Genomic DNA, 6,958 nt, shown 5'->3' on the forward strand with positions numbered 1-6,958 from the left:
ATCACTGACCATCAGTGTAAACTTGTATCATACGTGCCCGTTCTATGTACAGGTCAACAGTGTTTGTGACGGGTGCCACAGGTTTAGGGGAGGATACACCATACGCCATTTTGCGAACACGTGGTATGATCACTATTTGATAGTGACCACAACTAACTACTTACGATGTTGCCGAATGTATGTACATATATTGTTCAGTCCAAAACATCTCAGTTGTAAATCATAACGCGTGTGGAGATGTAGATAAAGCCTTCACATAAACGTCTCTAACATTTGCACTGATGGAACTTCACTATCACAAGAAAATCCGAATGACTTTAACGTCTAAGAAGACTTTTATCGATATCCTAAAATTCATTTCAATAACCTCAAGCATATTATGAGTACTGGTGCACGCAAATGAGTTGAGGGTTTAACAGGAAGTATAAACTATGAATATGGGAATAACCTACTACATTCGGATAATGGAGTAATTTCTTGACAACCTGGTGATATTACAGCATGAATGGAATTTTTGAGTTCGTGATCGTGAAAATCTTTCTGAGTGGGTACGTTGCTAAAATGCATCTGGATGTCAGTGCATAACTCACAATCATTACTTTGGCAAAATCAGGTGTTGACAAAAGAAGTCTCCCTTCCTTACGCATTTACAGATCTTTAGAAACAAAACAGACGTTCGCACGCGTGACTTCCAGGCCAACAAGAGTGAAGTTTTCGATTGACATTTGGAAGTTGGAAGAACATGAATATATGACACATTTTGTGGATAACAACCTCTTTTATGCGCTTACTCAGTGTTCACTAGATGAGGGGGCATAGGTGGTCCAGTCGCCTAAGGCGCCGCGATTCGCTGTGCGGAGTTGCGTCCCTTGGGCACTCCAGGAACCTATGATAGTGGGTTCGAATCCCGGTTCGCCCAGATTACGTTTCTAAGTTTGTCAGCACCATACCCGTGCTCGTGGGTTTCACCGAAGTGGTAAGCGTCTGAGACCTGCATCACTTCAATCTTTCCTCCAACATTAAGCTGACACGCCGTGATACATTTTGAGTAATGTTAAAAGCGTGTTAAACCCAACTCACTCTCTCACTCACTAGATGAAAGAGCAAGAAGTAGCTCTTAAACGTCGTGACAAAGAATACGAGAAGTTGTCATGTATTCACGTCAACAAGAGAATTCCAATGTATCACCAGTTAGCCGGACAGTGTTGTTTCTTGTTGCTCACTTCTATGCACTAGTCGGTGTAAACGAAAAAGCATAATTCTTATTTTCCGTGCCATACAGTTATTGAACATGCAACTTAAGTCTCTCTTAATGTTCGTCAAATGTTTCATTCATACTTTTGGTCAAACGTATGTTAACTGAAGCAATAAGAATTATTTCATGCATAACACATTCCCACATGAACCTAGGGGTGTTATATGCATGTAGTAGATGTAGGCATAGTCTAGGTGTGTCATATGGATGTTAATATGCACAGTGAAGGGCTGTCATATTTCTGCAGTTGATGTAGACATAGTACGTATAAGCGACAAAACCCTTTCCATATTCATATTCATAGACGTTAAGATGTGCTATGTGAATATAGTTGATGTGAACATAGTATAGGTGTGTCATATGGTTGTAGTTGATGTCGACTTAGTAAGGATGTCCTATGTGAATATAGTTGATGTGAACATAGTATAGGTGTGTCATATGGTTGTAGTTGATGTCGACTTAGTAAGCATGTCCTATGTGAATATAGTTGATGTGAACATAGTATAGGTGTGTCATATGGTTGTAGTTGATGTCGACTCAGTAAGGATGTCCTATGTGAATATAGTTGATGTGGACATAGTGTAGGTGTGTCATATTGTTGTAGTTGATGTCGACTTAGTAAGGATGTCCTATGTGAATATAGTTGATGTAGACATAGTATAGGTGTGTCATATTGTTGTAGTTGATGTCGACTTAGTAAGGATGTCCTATGTGAATATAGTTGATGTAGACATAGTATAGGTGTGTAATATTGTTGTAGTTGATGTCCACTTAGTAAGTATGACCTATGTGAATATAGTTGATGTGGACATAGTATAGGTGTGTCATATGGTTGCAGTTGATGTCGACTTAGTAAGTGAGTGAGTGAGTGAGTATGGTTTTACGCCGCTTTTAGCAATATTCCAGCAATATCACGGCGGGGGACACCAGAAATGGGCTTCACACATTGTACCCATGTCGGGAATCGAACCCGGGTCTTCGGCGTGACGAGCGAACGCTTTAACCATTAGGCTACCCGACCGCCCCGACTTAGTAAGGATGTCCTATGTGAATATAGTTGATGTAGACATAGTATATGTGTGACATATGGTTGTAGTTGCTTTAGACATAGCAACGGTCTGTAAAATGGCTGTAGTTACGGAAAATGACTTCAGCTTACGGAAATGGTGTTGTCGCTATTATTCCACTGACACTGTATCGCATGTACCAGTACCTACTAAAGTGAATATTTTACGAATGTTTCAAATGATAGCTTGTGTGGACAGGTACCACAGCGTTGTTTCGTGCGTATGTGTGGAACACATGCCTGCGATTGATGCGACTGACACCACACTTGACATACTCCTCACATTCCTCACATCAACGTCATGTCTTAATGTGATATATATGATATGATACTCTAAAATGATATAGTCGAAACCGTAAAATGAACTGGAATTTTCACGATGATGTGGAAAGGGTTTCGACGCTTTTTTATAACACAAACATATGGCATAGGTATCCCCATGTAGGCATCCCCATGGGCACTGGTTGTGCTCAACTTCTTGCTAATCAGTTTCGTTCTGCATTCAGGTCAGATTTCATTAATAGTCAAACAGCCAATTCCTCTGAATTACCCGCCTGATCCAGACGTAAAAGAAACCAGCGACACAGCCTTATCTGTTGCATATTTAGATCTATGTTTAAACATTCAGAGAAAACAAGAAGCTATCCAGAAGACTGGATGACCTCTATTTCCATTAGTCAATTTTCCCTTCATATCGAGCAATATACTAACAGCTGAAGCCTTTGGATGCATTTCACATTTGTCAATCGAACATGGTCTTTCGACGAAGATTTCAAATAGCGTCGTTGTTTTGATGAGGGTTACGTCACTAAAGAACTTAGTAAAGCTTTCAAAAAGTCTCATGATAGACATGTGTTCCTGTCTTATTTCCTGAGCAGTTGACGTCCCTTTCCATGTGTTTGTGATGTGTCCCACCTGTGGGACAGGATACGCTCACCTTTTGGCGAACACTTAGTATCATCACTGTTTGATATTGATTCATTACCACATACTTATGATTTTTTTCGGAATTGTACAATGGACTCTGCTTTTGTACTGATATGATTATGGAAAACTTTTTTTCAAACAGTGTTGTGATTGCAGTACCTACAAATACATAATCACATAGCGTTTGTTTCGTCAAGAGAAAAGAAGGATACTCATTTTGTTTCAACACAATAAGTTCTTAAATAAGCAGCAGTTTGTCTAAAAGATGAAATACAACTTAATTGTTCAGGTTCATATCAGTGCAGTACTACACACACACCCCTCCCTTCACTACATGGACTCTCCCGGTCATGGCCGGCTCATTTTCAGTGAAGTAGTTGCTGAAATTCACAGTTTGAAATTTGGAATGACGCGGACGTGCCTGTTCGTCCATTTTGTGTGAGACTGACCAGTTTGAGATTTCAAGTAACAGTGGAAGATATATGACTGACTGTCAAATATGAACCCTTTAGAATTCAAAACTGCTGATTGTGTCTTTTCTGATCGGTCGTGTCTTGTAATTCATCAAGAAAAGCTGATTTCTATTACCTGTGAGTTGATAATGTCACATACCTCTACCCCAGCAAATCTGAACCGTACATTTCGAAGGAATTGCCGATAACAATAAATCAGACATTTTTCATTTGTGTTTTGTTGTCATCCGCCATTTTTATGGTCAGTCGGATGTAATACACTGGTGTATCAACATGTCAAAATGCGTGGTGAAGGGGTAATCAAATCAGTATATTCATCATCCTTGGTCACAACAATTAGCCAAACAAGATCAAGTACTTAACTGTGTCATGAGCGACCGTCCATTTACTACCCACCTGGTCAGTGTATGAAATGTGTTCCAAAGCTCACTGGCCAGGAGGACAAAATAACAAGACTTGTTGTAAGCCCTCGTCATATTTTACAAGTCCCAAACACTTCCGATAAAATACGAAATAAGTAAGACTTGAAAACAAAATGACGCCAAAACTGACGTGATGGTTTGAAGAAATTATGATGTATCTAACTATTTGTAAAACGAAATGTTGGTTAAGTTGTGATACCAACTGAATAGCAGGTACATATCACATTTATGAAATCCAGTCAAATGGATGGGCTGGCCTACCAAACCAAACAAATTGATTCTCACACTTTCTTTAAGTTCATATAAGCTGAAATAATGTGCTTGTCAAAGGTGTCCGCAGGATCTATACCAACAGCATGAGGTAAAATCTAACACCAGCGATACTTACCTATGCTCATTACTTTTCCTTAAATGTGCTTGTATGATGTTTCAAAGTAATGCACTATGACACAATGGTGATATGAAGTGACACTGACTCACTATAGCTAGTACAACAGAGTGAGTGAGTGAGTATGTTTTTACTCCACTTTTAGCAATATTCCAGCAATATCTTATATCAAGTAAACCAGAAGTACCTTCGACGGCAAATCCAATCATTTAAGTCATTTCAAAGCAAAACGGTTTGTTTCATCAATGAAAGATAAGAACGAAGGGTGTCTGAAGAGTTCTGAACAGTTTGCATATATTTAGTACAATACTTTTCATGCTTACAGGGATGAATATGTCTCACATGCAGCACCAGTATGCATCTTTCTGTTGTTGGCAAAGAAGTGCTTTGATTTTCCATGCTGATGCAAACGAATTACATTCCGCGCTGTCATAAACTATCTCTAAATGAAAGGGCTACCTCGAACAGCAATCGACATAGTGTAAACTTCAGGGTACGATGATCCTTCCTTTGCCACTGTTAATAGGTGGGCATCGAAGAGAAAGGGGGAGCATGATTCAAGGTAAATTAGACCTTCAACTGCCACTACTGACGAAAATGTTGATAAAGTACATATATGTAATATGATTATGAATGGTTAACAACTCACCACAGGACACCACAGAAGGCATCACTCATGACATTTGTAACCATGGATGAGTCTTTGTTTCAACACCATCAGACAAAGACTAAATAAACGGTAACAGCGGTAGATATATAAAACGTCCTCCTCCTATGAGGTGAGGTGAAATGGGGTTTAACGTCGCGTCCAAGATTATTGCACTTATATAGCGACGTGCATGCACGTGTGTGTGTGTGTGTGTGTGTGTGTGTGTGTGTGTGTGTGTGTGTGTGTGTGTGTGTGTGGCTGCTTGTACTGTTCCGGAATGATGCCGATTTATAGTGCTGGCTCACTGAGATACCATGCCGCAGTTTAACATGAATACCCCACTCAGACACAGTATACTGACTCCGAGCCGACCAGTCCTTGTTTTAGCCCCTTAATGCCGAGCGCCAGACAGAGTAACAACAAGTACCATCTTTTGGTATGATGCGGCTGGGGATCGAACCCCGGACTTCCGCTCTCCGGGCGGACGCTCTATCATAAGAACACGGAGGCGGTTTTCCTCCTATGAAGGCAATTTCTGTTGCATCAGTTGACAATACTATGAAGATATGTTTCGGCAACTGTGTGAGAATATTAAGGATAACATCTTCGAAAACTCACTCATGTGACGAAAGCTTGCCATAACGTTTGACGTCGCAAATAGCTGAGCTGTCTCTAAACTCGCTTTTAGAGATGTTATGATATGAATGCCGTGATCTATGTTTACGTTTTGGCACACTTACTTTGTATTCATTATCCTTGCTCTCATTGTAAGAACACAAGGCTATTGCGTATTTTTGATAATTGATTGAAAGTTTTCATATCAAGTTTATGTCATTCGTGAACTTTTGTAAATCTCATTTCTCGATAATTTCGGAACAGGTACATGTTATTCTAGTCGGGAAATATGCTTGACATGGAATGCGAATCTTGTGTATGTACGTAATAGATTTTTATACTTTCTATATGATCAACAACAGAAAAAAAATCTGGAGCCAAAATGTGGAGTATAATAATCAGGCGGAAACTGGACTTTAATTCGTGATCAGAAGATCTTGACACGTTTGCCGAATGTACATTTATTATCTATTTAGCAATTCACTTGGGAGGGAATATTTTTGAATTTGTAACTCTGATCTGGCTTAACAATGCATTTGAACATACATATACGTAATATCAAGCTTTCAGTATCCCGACCTTCTACAATCACCTGGGACCCTCTTTCATCTTAGCACTACATTGCTGTAACTGAATTAGACCATGACATCCTTACTAATTGCAATTTATCTGAAATTAACTTCTCTGTGAAAATTCGGATTTTGACACTTTGCTTCAATCTAAAAAGGGCGGTCGGGTAGTGGTTAAAGCGTTCGCTCGTCACGCCGAAGACCCGGGTTCGATTCCCGACATAGATATAATGTGTGAAGCCCATTTCTGGTGTCCCCGCCATGATATTGCTTGAATATTACTAAAAGCGGTATAAAACCAAACTCACTCACTCAGTCTAAAAATCTCAACGACATTAAAAGAAACACAAAGGTTTGTGAAGAAAACACATATCGACTACAGTGATTTGTACAGCAATAGGTTTTTAATATAATACAACAATTACTTAAATCTAAAAAGAAATAGGCCACGCCGACGACTTGCGAGACGTGCTCTGCATTTTCAGCCCACGATATGCACAGCCTTCTTTATAAATAAAATTGATGAATGAAAACTTCTATTGATTGTATTACTTTATTTCACACACAATCATTCGATCGATTAAAATATACTTT

This window comes from Haliotis rufescens, unplaced genomic scaffold (genome assembly GCF_023055435.1).
Source record: "Haliotis rufescens isolate VD_foot unplaced genomic scaffold, xgHalRufe1.0.p SCAF_2, whole genome shotgun sequence".
Lineage (NCBI taxonomy): Eukaryota > Metazoa > Mollusca > Gastropoda > Lepetellida > Haliotidae > Haliotis > Haliotis rufescens.